At 40.0% G+C, this 14,811-nt stretch overlaps 1 protein-coding gene across 5 annotated transcripts in view; it reads left to right on the top strand.

The window, feature by feature from the left end:
- ZEB2 (zinc finger E-box binding homeobox 2) overlaps positions 1–14,811 on the top strand; it is a 132,003-nt gene that overhangs the window by 34,541 nt on the left and 82,651 nt on the right. The window lies entirely within an intron of this gene.

Raw genomic sequence — 14,811 nt, forward strand, 5'->3', positions numbered from 1 at the left:
TCCATAGGTTTTCCTCATTGGGTAGAAATTGAAATAGAGCTGGCAGGTCAAGATTTGAACCCCAGTCTTCTGACTCCAAGTCAGGGATAGAATGCCATTTTCAATGTAAATTTCATTATTGCTGTTGATAGTTTTTCCCAAAATCCAATCTGGGATGGTGTCTTATTGTTACACTAAATGATTCTTCAAGTGTTAGGTTACAGTGGTTGTGTATGCCAAGAGTGAAATGGGTTAGGATCAGAAAATCCAGTGTGCTTATGTGGTGCGTTATTAGATGATGGAGCCACATGTTCTGAGCTCAAGACTCTTTGGTTTCACTGCTTCTATGTGTTTTTAGAAAGATTGGACAGTTGCTTTTCAGGTGAAGTATTTTCCTAATTCCTGTACAGAGAGCTCAGAACATGTTTCACCTGGTATTGACATGAGCTTGGAAGGAAGTGGGTTCCCACTGCAGTCCCATTGCAAAGTAAGCCATCCAGGCAGGTCGAGGCAGGTGGTGAGAAGTAAGAGATGGTGGTAATAGATGGCAAGAAAATTGCCAGGAAAGAGCTTAAAACTCTGTCCTGCTGGCACATTTACCTTTACAAGCAGCAGCAACAGCAATGAGGAAAGCTCAGGGTGGGAAAAGTAAAGAAGGGGCCATACTTGATGAGGCCACACATCTCCCACTAGTTTCCATTCCAGCAGGCCACTTGCTCTGTGCGGTTCTGGGATCACAACCGGGTATAATGAGAAGAGTCCTGGACTCGGTTCAGGAAACTCGGGCTTCTGGCCCCCCAGCCCTGCCATCCAATCATAGCCTGGCCATGGCATATCCCCTAACCTCTCTGGACCTCATGTCCCTAGCTGTGCAATGTAGGGATTGGATGGGGGTTGCAAACTGGTGGCTGACAGATGTGTTTGGTTTGGCTCACAGAGTATTTTAAACACATTCGAATTGGTTGCCAATATTTTAAAATTGGGCAGTTTCACTCAAAGAGTCAGATTTCAAGCACCTCTGGAGAACTCGGAAGATGTGACATCTCTGGCCCACATGGATGCCTGGAAAGGCCGTGAGAGAACTACTCCTGCTTCCCCTTGGAAGGCTAGCTCCCCCACCATGCCTCACCTGCTTGGTCTGTGTAGATATTTGCTGTGTGAACCTGACCCTTTCCAGAGGTCTGTCCCACCTTGAATTCTACTATTCCACATCTGATTTGCTTCACTTTTCAAAATATACTGAATCTTTAGCCGTTTCCACGCCCATGTGCGTGCGTGCTAAGTCACTTCAGTCCTGTCTGACTCTGCGACCCTATGGACTGTAGCCCACTAGGCTCTACTGTCCATGGGTTTCTCCAGGCAAGAATACTAGAGTGGGTTGTCATGCCCTCCTTCAGAGGATTTTCCCAGCCCAGGGGCTAAACCACAGTCTCTTATGTCTCCTGCATTGGCAGGTAGGTTCTTTACCCCTAGCGCCACCTGGGAAGCACCTCTACATCCACAGCATAGTGCTAAGTTATTTGTCTATACGTTAAGTATCAGGTAAAAGCTGGGAGTATGTTAGGTCAAACAAATCAGCCCCATTTGGGACAAACGCTTACTTTGAAATCTGATGACAAGCTGACATTTAAGGTTGCCACAGGAAGGGTTTGGCTTCTGACTGTTGTCTACTCAGAAAACTGTATGAGTTTATTATAGATTATCCCAAAACTGATACTTTAAAACCCAAAGCAAATAATATAAATCCCTTCAGTTAATATAGCATTTTTTCCATATCACCCACTAAACTAACATTTCTAATTTTCTACTTGGATGTTAGATGTGTAAACTTTTTCTGTTCATGTGATTGCAAGCAAATTATGTTGACTACGTTCAGTCTTCTTCGAAGGTAAAGCAGTTATATCATTCCAGAAGTTCATACCTTTATAAAGCCTGTGTGCTTAGTCACTCGGTCATGTCCAACTCCTTGCGACTCCATATTCTGTAGCCCACCAGGCTCCTCTGTTCATGGGATTCTCCAGGCAAGAATACTGGAGTTGGTTGCCATTGCCTTCTCCAGGGGATATTCCTGACCCAAGGATTGAACCTGTGTATCCTGCATTGCATGCCGATTCTTTACTGTTTGAGCCGGCGGGGAAAACCTATTTCCAGATATATACAGTTTAAACACAAAGGATAACATTTGAAACTCTGGTTATCAAGTGTTTAACATTGTACAAATGCCTTGACAAAAATGTCTTTTTGATCTCTACAGTAATTCTAGGAGGTAGATAGAGGGATACTTAACACAAACAAGGGTCCAAGACTCAGGAAAATTAGAGAACTATTGGAATATTGGCCTGCTGAATATTTGAAACACCCAGGATTGAAACCTACAGCTTCAGGTTTCCAGTGTCTTGGAAGATATAGATAGATAGACACATAAATAATCTTACCTAAACAATCATTTTTTTCCTCTCATAAAAAAGCAGAGTTCTCTCAATATTGTCCAAATTAAATGAAGAATCTTTTTCATAGGTATACTTACATGAATGCTGGCTTTACGTGAATGTTAGAGAAGCTAACACATATATAAAAACACAACTTATGGATAGCGTAGGGAATAATTTAAGATTAAGTTCTACAATGAAACAATATCACGGAGAGATGGGGAATGGGCAAAAAATCATGAACTAGGCGAATAGAAGTTTATGGGGAAAAAAGGGTGCTAGGGAGAGTTTAACTATAAAGAAGTAGACGATAGAACGATTGAAAAGAGTGACTATAGTTAGATGAGAAGAAACATAGCGTAAATAAAAGAAGACTGGGTAGTAATTTAAGAAGTGAAACCTTTTAGGACGGAGGTAGGAGAGAAATGGGAAACACAAAAGAGGAAGCAACAATTAGGAAGTGTGGAAGAAAAACCTCTAGGCCAGAAATCTGAGCAGACTGAAAGAGAGGGGAAGGTGGTAAATATGGAAACACAGAAAGGGATGTTTTTAGGAATTCACAAGCTTGAAAGGAAAATAAATTGTAATCAAAAAACTCTGTGAAGTTCAACAAATTTGGATTACAAGGAAGGCAATTAACACAGTTGGGAGGAAAGAATAGAAATTAGAGAAATCTTTAGATTTCAAGAGGTAGGTAGAGAAATGGTACGAAAGGGAAAGAAGGCATGTGTGGAAAGTAGAATGAGGTGAGAAGCCATGGTAGGTGGAGGTGGAAAGCGAAATGAGTCAGGAAAGGCATGCCAGGGACCAGAGCAGACTGCCGGGCTGCAGAAAAGGAAGCCATTTGTGAAGGAAGCTGCAAAGAAAAAGAAACTTCAAGCTGTGATGGGAGGGGACTGAACCCCCCAGGTGGCAGAGGAAGAGGCTCAGTTGAAGAAAGAGAAGGTGAACAAGGAGAAAGTGGGGAACAGGGGGAAAAGAGAAAACAGTGACTGCAAATGAAGAGACTGAAAGTAGGAATGAGGCATTCTTTGTAAATTATTCATTTAGGCGTGTGAGTATTGGTACCTCATCTTCTTTCACATATTCATATGACAAGATTACACTATTATCATCAATTCACATGGAAAAGGATTTTATCAGAATGAGCTTTTTTTTTTTTAACCTTTTAAAGTTTCCCCAAAGGTGAGATAACCCTAATGATTATCTATCTGAAGGATACCAACCCTGGAGGAGAGTGTAAGAGAGGGGCTAGAGCAATGATCAGTTTTGAAACTGTTCTTTCGATAAATTCACAATTCATATAAAGTGGGAATCATATCTAAACATGGAAAAACATATGCTATTCATTTACCTCACTTATACTAAAGATGTCTTGAGTTTTTAGTTTGGTGTATGGGTATTTCATATCAAAGGTCTTTATGTAGATTGTATTTTATAATCAAATTGTCAACAGTCCTTACATTGATACTATATGCTCATTTACTGGATTTGAATGTTCTTGCTCAGAATGTTCTGAAAGTGTACACCACAAGGCTCTAGAATTTAGAAGCCTTGTCTCCCCCAACTATTTCTTATCTCTTCTAATTGAGTTAATAAACTTTGGCAATAAAGTTTCCATGCCACTATAAAAAATGGGGTTAAAAATCATAACAGATGTAAAAAATAGCAGAAAATTAATACTATGTTCTTCCGGTCACACCCTGGACTATAGGAGGCCATGTGGGCTGCATAACTGGGGGGATCCAGGAGGTAAGGCCCGAAGAGAGGATTAGTTTATCTGAGGGTGGGTTAGATAGTCCCTCTGCTGTAAATGCAAAGACTTTTTCAAAAGGACCAAAAGCAGTTCTCTTCAGTACAAAATTTAACCCAATCTTTCCCCTCCTTCCCTTCCTTCTTCCCTCTTCCTTTCTCTTCTTGTTTCCCTACTTAGCTCTGACCCCCCTTCCAAGATCCTCACCTCAATATGTGCCTGAAAGGGAAAAACAAAATCAGTGTGTTGCAGTACTAACAAGTAATGCTATATGTCAGAAACCAGTCTGAAATAAGATACAAATTCTCAAAAGTAGTATCTTATCTGTTTGAAAAACCTTTTTTAGTTCTAGGCAGGATATGAATGGACACATCCTTTACATCAAGAAAGCAAATGCTTGTATACAACCACTTGGAGAAAAGGAATACCACAGTGGTGGTAATACCTATTTTTCAGCAGTATAAAAAATACCCAAGTGGCTTTTGGAACATTTATTGGTGTTTTAATTTTATTTTTTTTGTTCATTTGTTTTTAACTTAAGCATATCAAGATGACAGGTAGGTCCCTAAGTAAGATGACAGGTAGGTCCCTAAGTAAGATGACAGGATGACAGACAGAATTCTTGACTATCAGGGCAGAAGGAATTTATAAGACATGTAGCATAACACAGTTAGGTTAAGAATTACCATCAGAGTTGGGGGAAAGGCAATGTTTCAAGAGTAACTATTGTCTTTAAACATTCTGTTAATACTAAGTCACTTATCTTTTTTTTTTTCTTCCTCCTTTGCTTCCTAGAATTAAGAAAGTTCTTCCTTAACTTGGGTTGCTACGTAGAGATGGGAAATTTCATTGGCTCCGAATGCTTTTCTGTCTAGTAAGGACTACTGGGAACCCTGCTAATGTGCATATTGATGTACCCTGTAGCTTCAGAGATGATGAAAGAGCATATTACTTATTTCCACAACAACAAAGCTAAGAGAAATTTGAAAGCAGCCTGTTATTTTACCTGGGGACTTTCTCCCAGGTGACAGGGCTATAGAGCCATGGAATTTAAATATGGAGGGCAGACTCATTTTCTAAAAAGTTTTTCTGGGGAGCCACAATACCATTCCTAACCTGAAAAAAACAATACAAAAATTAAAAGGCTGTTGCAACTATACCTAATATACGGAAAAGACATTATGCTCATTGAGAGTGTATTTTAGTCATTGTTTACTAGGCCAGACTGACATGATATGATTTGTGCTTTGTGGGGTCACAACAAGCTACTAGCAGGACAATTTGCTGAATCAAGAGGATGATTGTGTCTGGTGCCAGTCAGTCGCAATTAGGACCAGGATCAGGGAGGCCTAGGGCTTGTGCATCGTCTTGGGCTGGCTGCATAGAAATCAGCTCACCTGAAACTAATTGTCACAACAGAGACCTTATGCAAATGAGCCCTGGGGTTAGCGTGGGAAAAGAAAAACTGTCGCAAAGATAGGTGACCTGCTGAGCAGGGGGTCTGTTGCTGGGGAAATCTTTGTTCAATGAGTTTAAAAATGTTTTCATTGTTCAAAATTCAAAAAAAAAAGCGTACCCACTCAACAAGAGCAGGGCAAACATACTCATCTAAAATTCCAATAAAGTAGAAGCCTGCTTTGGAGCATGCAATAAATTCCAAGTCTTTATACTTTGTAAAGGCTACAGCAGGAAATTTCCCTTTGCTGTTGATCAGAGTGACCTACCTTGAAAATTCTCTTGGAAGGTTGGGGCTGCTGCTAACCTGGTCAGACACGCACCGCCTTCTCTACCTGATTCCAACTCTCCACCTCAACACAGCCACGAAGAAGGCTTGTGAACCAGACGAGAAAGGCCTATTTTCTAATTGAACTTTGCTTTGATCTCAGGTAGAAAAGAAGGGCTAGAAGAGCTCCCTAATCAGATGGCTAGAAGAGCTCCATACCACAAGAATCCAGGAAACAATGGCAATTTCTTGAATTGTCAGTGTCTCAAATGTTCACAAAATTAAATGAAGCACAAACGTGGTGACATTCCAGGATAAGTTACGCAGCCCAAGTGATAATAGAGGGTGCAAACTAAAAGGAAATTTTATTTTTAAATTATGACTTACTTTCTTTTCTTATAAAGCCCTGACAAAAGTATTTACAAATTGGGAAGGTGGTTATTTAATCTTAACTATAGTACTCCTTTGAAATAATCTTCAAAATGTTCAACCTTGGGAAGCTAGATAAAGAAAGGCTATTTTAAAGTAATAATCAACATTTTGATATGTTATTATGACCAAATAGCTTTGGGTTCTTAATTGATTTTCAACTGTTCAATCTTGTTTTCCTAAAAAGGTATGAGTTAACATACTGACACTGCTCAACTTTTCACTGAAAATTTGATTCAGCAGTAACGTATTAAATAATGTCAGTTCACACAGCAATATAGGTATAATAACAAAGAAATGACATGGGATATCCTAAGCTTTGGGGAGAACAGAAATATTTTGTGTCTAGTGATTCCAAAAGAAGAATAATTTGAATAAAAACTTATAGGTGAGAGAAAAAGAAAGGAAGTTGCATTGCATTAGCTTAGAATGCAAATGTTATTTTGTTTGGCAAATTACTGTGTCTAAGAAAGTAAGTGTTTTCATTGTGTTTCCTAAGGGGTTGGATTGAAATTTGGATTTGTAGCAGATAAACAAATTCTGGGAATTACCTTGGTGGCCACTACAAAACCTAAGAAAGTTAAACTTAAAAGAAGGACAACTTAGTCACATCTTAAATTATAAAAAAAGAAACTAAACTAAACTAAAACTCTTTTGTCCCTTCAGCACTGTCTGTAATAATTTCCACATACAGGAGACGTTTCACAGTGGGTATGAAGTGCTCAGCTTTCACTCATCAAACTTTAATCGGAACTGCATTTTAGTTTTTGAATAAAGAACACTTAAAAAATTTAGATGCAAATTATTTTGCATTATTCATGCTCTAAGTGTCCTTGTAGATTTAAACACTTCTGAGGCCACCTTGATTCAAGTAATTACCTAGGCCCTCACTGCTCTGTCATGAATAAGGTATTTTGTACAAGTAAAGTATGCACCCGATGAGCTTTTAAAGTGGCTTTACACTGAACTTGTGTATTGCTTCTCGTGCATGAGTGAGTCGAACACGAGTCACAATCTGTCTCAGGTGGGAAACCCTGGCTGGGCAACCATGGGTGACGGGATGAAACCCGAGCGTCTCTCTCCACACACATGCTCTTCCTTTGTCTCTTCTTAAGAATCTTAAAGTGATTCTCCTGCCTGATTCTAGTAGCTGTTTTGCAGTCTAAGAGAACAGTAGGTGCTAGGAAAAGCAACCAGGGGGAAAGTGGAAGGGATCCTGCCCAACATCTCCATCACCCGAGTTCATTTTAATGTCCACTTTCCACGCCACCTCATCTCCAACAGGAAAGGCTTGTGCATAAGGTAAGAAGTCCCTATGATTGTACATGGCTCTGTACATCTGTCTCCCCATCTGTCAGCCTGGGTTCTGCAGCTATCAGAGCTAGGTCCTATCTGCCTCCACCAGGATATTCTTCACCAAATGCGAGTGGCTTCCAACTCAGAAGCAACTGAAGAATGCTTATGATGGAAACGAAAGTGACCACACAGCATAAACCTCTGGGTTTCTCCACAAGCACACAAAAAAAGTAGGTTTGCAAGAGTTAAACATAATTGGCTGAAGCTTGGAGCTGGCGTTTGTTGCAAAATGCCCAAGCCTTTCCTTTCCAACTCCGTGGCTTTGAAGAATTATAGGAATTTTATGATGTGCTATTGGAGTTATACTGGCAGAGATTACAGAAAAGGGGTTAAAGTTGGTTTATGGTAGAAAAAAATTATGCAGAAACCAATAAAAATAAACATACTCAAGTAGACTAAACTTGCTGGGCTTTTAGTTTTAGTTTAACAAAGGAAGTTTAGATGAAAGTAAATGTTGCAGCTTTTAGAAAATTAGTTGACACTCATACTTGATCATCTTTACTACACAGCAGTATAATTAATATTTAAACATTCTAATAATGCAGCTTGCTTTGTATGCACTTTTCAGCTTCACAACAGTATATTTTATCTGGAATTGTGCTAGCATTTTCTTGGGTACTGCCCATTTTCATAGTTAAATTTAAAATAGAGTAGGGCCTTAGCTCTGATGGCCAGGAAAACATTGATAAGAAAGGAAACAGGTTTCATGCATCTCCCAGACAGTTTATTATTAAGACCAGTATTTACCCAAGACAGTAGATAATGTATAAATTTTGTTTCATTGTCCCCGTGAACATTTTTAAATGACCGAAGTAAATTAAGTCTGAAAGTTGCATTTGGCTAGTGTCCACTCACCTCTTACTACCCAAACCAGGAGAATTTTGATGATGTCAAGGCAGGGTGACATGAGGAGCCAACACGTGAAATGCCAGCGATGTCGGCCCATTCATTAAGACATCAGGTTAACATGGCAAAGAATTTTTATTTTCAATACATGGGATCATTTTGGGATCGTCTGAGTTGTGACAGCTGAATACCCAGTAAAACAATAAAACTAGTAAAATATCAAGAAGAAAGCTAATTGCGAGAAGACTGAGTTAGTTTATTTTCACATGAGAACTTTCTTCCTGTTCCAGTCTCAGGCCTGTAGGTGGTAGGGCAAAGTTGTTTCAGGTGCTACCTTCAGCTTGGCCCCTTTGAAGAGGGCAAGTTGGCCTGTGCCCTTGATCTTCTTCTAGTTTGAATGGTGAGAAAGAGCATTCTACTTTTCCACCATAACTTAAGTGTCCCTTAATAGAAATAGAATTTGCATGCGTATATTAACTGCTCATTCTTTATAAGTGAGTAGGTGTACTGAGCTGCATGTCTGCTTTGAGATTCAGCCCCTATTAACCCCGTGAGGCCCACTTCACGATAGGTACTGCCCTTTGGGAATCCTGTCACTGAGTGAAGCATGAATCCCTAATAGATCCACAGCCATGCCAACACAGGGGCATCTCATTTCACTCCATTCTGTGAAGCTGTGGTTTGCACCAGTCAAATGGTGCAATTGAGAACTGCAAAACTAGGCAGGTTCAATTTTGTGAGGAAAAAGATGAGCAGTAGAAAAAAATCGTCAATATAAAATATTACTACAGAGGCACAGTATGTAAACTAAGTTCCACGCAGAAAGAACCACAGGGCATCCTGAAATAGCTGTCAAGAGATGGTGTGCGCTGGCTACTTGATTACCTGATGTCAAAAGGAAGTCATTGTCACAGATTCCTAGACATGATTGTGTTTACTTGTAATATTCAGAAACTGAACTGGCAGTTTGGTGTCTTTGTATTTTATTTGTGTTTGTTTTGAGAAAAGGAGTCAAATGAACTCATCGTACAAATAACTTAAGAGCCTACGGACTATTTAAAACCTGCTATTAGGTGGTAAAGTAGAGATAAGTCGAACCCAACTGCTGTCACAAGTATGGCTTGGACAGATAGGTAAGTCTGAGAGTGGACAAAATTAAAAGCATTTTTCATATGCTAATCTACACCTGCACAAGAATAATTTTTTTTAAGGAGGAAACCTACTGGCAGAGTAAATTCAAGAGCTGTCTATCGCTGGTACCTTACTTCTAGGAATTGTTATGACACAGAAAAATGAATAAATACCTTTATGAGCAAGGTCTTCCATAGAATCTCAATTCCAGATGGGTGTCATGACAGCTACGGGCAAGCACTCTGTGAAAAAAAAAATTGTCATACTTGTAACTTTTAAGCCAAAAGAATAATTCCCTTCCTATGCAATTGGCTCAAAATTATATCTGAGGAATCAGTTTTCAGTTGAAAATAGAGAGCAAAGTGAAAACAATGTTCTGCCTTGCTTTCGGGTGGTAGGTACATGTGAACTTCATAGCGAGTGTGAGAGACAGCCAAGGATGTCAATCAGGACCTACAGATTAACCCACAGCAGTGAAATCTGAGAAGGCTTATAACAAGTAGGTAATAGTTTCAGTCCTCTGTAAGAACACATAAACTCCCAACTTCATGCTGGGACAAAACAGGGCAGGACATTTGAGGTAGAGGGTGAGAAAACCTTCCTCTTATTATGACAGAGCCTCCCCATACTTGTTTAAATGCCACGGGGCTGCTATTGAATGCTCGCCATTTCTCTAGGTTTTATATTATTTTACAAAAAAGCTTTGGGAGTTTCCTTCAATTTCGATAAATATTCAAATTTGTGCATAAGTTCTACAGTTCAGTTTTGAATGATAGAAAATTTCCCATGCTTGTTGAGTTTCCTTTCAAGTAAGAAAATGATTCTTGTAATAAATAAAAATGTTGTGTTTCTTTTTCCGGATATTGTCAAGATAATAAACCTTTTACCTTTGTTTATAAATTCAAAATTCACTACTTTATTGAAATTAGAACCAAAATAGCCCAAGAAAGCCTTAAATATCCCATGGTGACTTGAGAAAAATGAGTGGGTTGTGGTTATCTCATGTAAGGTCCTCTCTTTTTCTACTGAGAGAGTCCTCAGGCTCAAGAAACATGGTTAAAATGCCTGTAAACGGGGTGAAAATTCTCAGCCCTTATATGCACTCTTTTAGGGCCTGTGAATTAGGTTCTGATCAGTGATTACAATAGTAATGTCATTTATAAATGTACTCTTCTTCCTCGGGAGGTGTCAGAGAAAAGTTTCCAGTGTGGTAGTTTACATATGGAAAGGAAAATTAAAATAATAACACATTTAAGTTCTAGAGGGATGATATGGGGAGGGAGAAGGGAGGAGGGTTCAGGATGGGGAACACATGTATACCTGTGGCGGATTCATTTTGATATTTGGCAAAACTAATACAATTTTGTAAAGTATAAAAATAAAATTAAGTTCTAGATGAAATGCTTTGTGTGGGCTTAATTATGGGTAAACCTGGTCAATGGTCATTTAACTTTTTAAGTGGAACTTCCAGTCGGATGCCATGTGGCCAGGCTGCTAACATGAAGGAAAAGAGTTGGTGGCATCAACATTCTTTGACTAGAGAGCACGTTAGGAGGTAGATAAGTGAGCAGCTCAGGCGACCCACCTCCTGGCCAGGGGAGGAGGACAGTGCCTGGAATGTCTGCAATGTGTTTCTATTTTTGTCGCACCTACTTGTGGCCACCCATCTGGTCTGAATCAGTCTCATCCCAGAGCTCTGCTCCTCTCCCAGCTGAAATAATACCCTCCTTTCCCAGTACTCAGTGTGAAGGAAGATCACTGCTCACGACTGCTCACGAGGCTGCATGTTTGTAAACACTGGTGAACCCAGGAGGAGGCATTGGGGAAATTTTTTTTTTAAATATGGATATTTTATGAATAAACTTTGCTCTCCCAGACAGTACTTGGGAAAACTGGAGGAATCGTTAAAGAAATATTTGACCCCAGAAGTTGAAGGAATTATCCTGTACAATTTGTGTTGTTGTTTAGTTTAAGTCATGTCCGACTCATGGTGACCCTATGGACTGTAGCCCGCCACACTCCTCTATCCATGGGATTTCCCAGACAAGAATACAGGAGTGGGTTGCCATTTCCTTTTCCAGGGGACCTTCCCGACCCAGGGATCTAATCCAAGTCTCCTGCATTGTCATTATTTACCACTGAGCCACCTTGGAAGCCCACAATTTTTGATACATACTTTTAAATTTTTTATGTAAGGCAGTTTACTTGGCCTGCATTTAAACTGTGAATTATTGTGCTTGGCCTGCATTTAAACTGTGAATTATTGTGCTGTGATACCTAGAGCAGAGAGGGCCCAGGGTATGAAGTGTTGGCCATGACTGGGCTTGAATTATTTTCTTAGGTCATTTTGCTCTGTTCCACACTAGAAGTGGTGTTCCATTTTCCTACATCTCTGTAACCAACTCTACACCTCTGGTTCTAGAGCATTTTTCTGGCATTCCTCATGTGCACAGTCTAATCTTTAGCAACACAACATCCACGCCTCCCTTGTCAGATTCCTACACACCTGACAGTCTCTTCCCTGATATTCCAGCTACTGAAACACTGGGCTCTATTAAAAGGGTCGAGGTGTTCACCAGTGAAAGCAGCCATGCTTTAGAACCTCATAGTACTCATCCCACGAGAGACTTTAAAACTTACATTGACATCGGCCAGTTAAATATCATGGCAAAAAGCTACTCATCTTCCTTATCTGCCCGGTTCGCCGCTGCACTGGGAAGTACCACCCTATCATGGACCTCCCAACCAGGAACTCCAGAGTTATTTTTGCCTCACCACTGTCTTTCTCACTCCCCACATCCAGTCTGTTACCGGCCCTTGCCACTTTTTTCTGGCCAACATTTCCTGAATCCACCCCCTTCCTTTTCATTCTCATAGTTGTGGTCTTAGTCTAGGCTTTGGCTTTGACCCACTGGGAATTTGTGGCCGTCTTCCCTCTCTGCCTCCATATGAGCATATCAAACTTCAGCTTAATTTAACACCACTGATGAACTTTCCCTTTTCTGTCTGTCTCTTTTAACTGGTCCATCATTTTCTTTGGGTTCCATTGAGACTGCCAGCTGCTCTCCGGACTCTGTTCTGGTGTTTTCTTTCTACGTCTCACCTCTTCATCTAGCTAGCTCCTAATTGCTCCCATCTTTTTCCTCTTTTTTCCAAAGTAAGCCCACTATTGTTTATGGAACCCTTTGCTCACTGCTTCAGAAACCCTTCAGCTACAAAGTTTCCTGATATGCACCATTACATGGCGGATCCAGAAACTTTGCATCTTTCCTTAGTCCTTCCTTTCCTCCATTCTGGTCCAGCAAATTGTGGTTGTTGAGAGAATGCCTGGGTTCAAAACTTCTAGCTCTACCGCTTGCTATCTGTGACACTGGGCAAGTCAGCTAACACCCTTTAGCCTCAGTTTCCTCATCTGTAAAATGGACTTTTACAGATTGAGAAGGAAAAAAAGAGGTAATTTATGTAGAACACTGCTAGCACATAATAAGCACCATTTGAATGTTTTTTGTTGTTGTTATTATTATAGTATCTCAAAGGACAACCACCCAATCACACCCCTCTCAGTCCCCTTGCACTGTGCTCTTTTATTCTTGCATATAAAATTGGACAACAAAACCGAGTCCCTTTAATCTGGATCTAACAGTAGCGCATGTCTTAGAAATCAAGGACAAAGTTAACTGAATATGGATGGTATCAATGTAGGTAATAATGAAGACTTAAATGATTCTTTTTGAGGGTGATTATGAAGATGATGATGATGACAAAAATGTGGCCAGATGCTCCTTTGGGTTAATACTCTTTGCTCGTACAACTAAGTCTCCAGGAAACACATAGTGCTTCCGCTCAAATTAGTTTTTTTCCCGTTACAAGGATGCGTGATATGTGTAAGAAAATATCCTGTGCCGTGTGCATGAGATTTATTTCTCAGAAAACAGAGAAATGGTAAGAATTTTAAGTGTTTCTACATACTTATTTAGATCTCATATCAGGAGATAAAAAAACTCCAACTTGTTAATAATTTACATTTTAGTGGAAAATTCGTACATGCTGTAAAGATACCTCTAAGACCCAACACAGAAAATGCAAATAACTTACATCCACTGTGCACTGAAGACAGAATTTGTCTGGGAAGAAAACATCAATTAAAAAAAAAAAAACCACCCAAGTGTTTTCAAGGGAAAATTGACCATATTTACAGGGCTATAATTATGCTTATAATTTCAGAGGACTCTTTGGAAGTATTCATGTCAATGATCTCTCCATTCATCAGGTGTTTCTTACAGAAAATCCACGAGGTCTACCTCACCACCTAGGAGGTGGCTTACAAATAGGGGATTTCTTTTCTGTGAGCCACACCATCACTTTTCTCTAACAGCTTATGCAAAAGTTTCATGGGGGAGGGAAAAGCCCAAGCCAAAAAAAAAAAAAAAAAGTAGAGAAAGAGAGAGAGAGGGAGAGGAGTGTGCATGACAATAACTACCTCTGTCCCTTTGGTTTTTGTTCTTTTCATGTCAGGGAACTTTTTAGCTGTGCTGCCTGGGTAACTGCTCTGGAAGGTTGGAATATCTGTTGTTGAAGGAGGTTTGTGATTGAGGGCCTTCTGACACAACCTTTTGTTGCATTGAGGTGTTTGATCCTCTTTCCCTTTCTTCTAAAACCAATCCCATCCCTTTAAAAAATGGATAACCAGCACTTCTTTTACTTATTGTCAGCTTTTGGAAAGTTACTGTGGGGGTTTGTAGAAGTTTAACTAGTTAACTCTTTGCATGCCGATGTGGTGTTGATAAAGATTCTTTCAAAACGCAAAAGATTTCCATTGCTCTTTTCAGGTGTATATGGTTTTCACTCCTGCCCAGGAAGGGAGTTGCTTTCAGGTCCAGAATTTAAAGTGTTTGTGTTCAAGGTCTTGAAAGGCAAGAGGGGTTCAGGCTTTGCAATGAGGCCCATCCTCATTTTTCTTTTTGTCCCAGAACTGTGAGAATTAGGACTCAGCCAGTTGGGAAACCTGGCAAGATACACAGATTTTAATTCGAGAATGACAGGTTTTGGTAAAAAAGTTAATGCAGAGGGCTACTTCCAACGGAGAGGCGTAACACGGGGGCAACAAAGGAAAAGAGCCTCAGAGTGCAAGTGTGGGGATCCTGTTCAAGTCTGCTGACTAAATG

Source organism: Bubalus bubalis, chromosome 2, assembly GCF_019923935.1.
Source record: "Bubalus bubalis isolate 160015118507 breed Murrah chromosome 2, NDDB_SH_1, whole genome shotgun sequence".
NCBI classification, from domain to species: domain Eukaryota; kingdom Metazoa; phylum Chordata; class Mammalia; order Artiodactyla; family Bovidae; genus Bubalus; species Bubalus bubalis.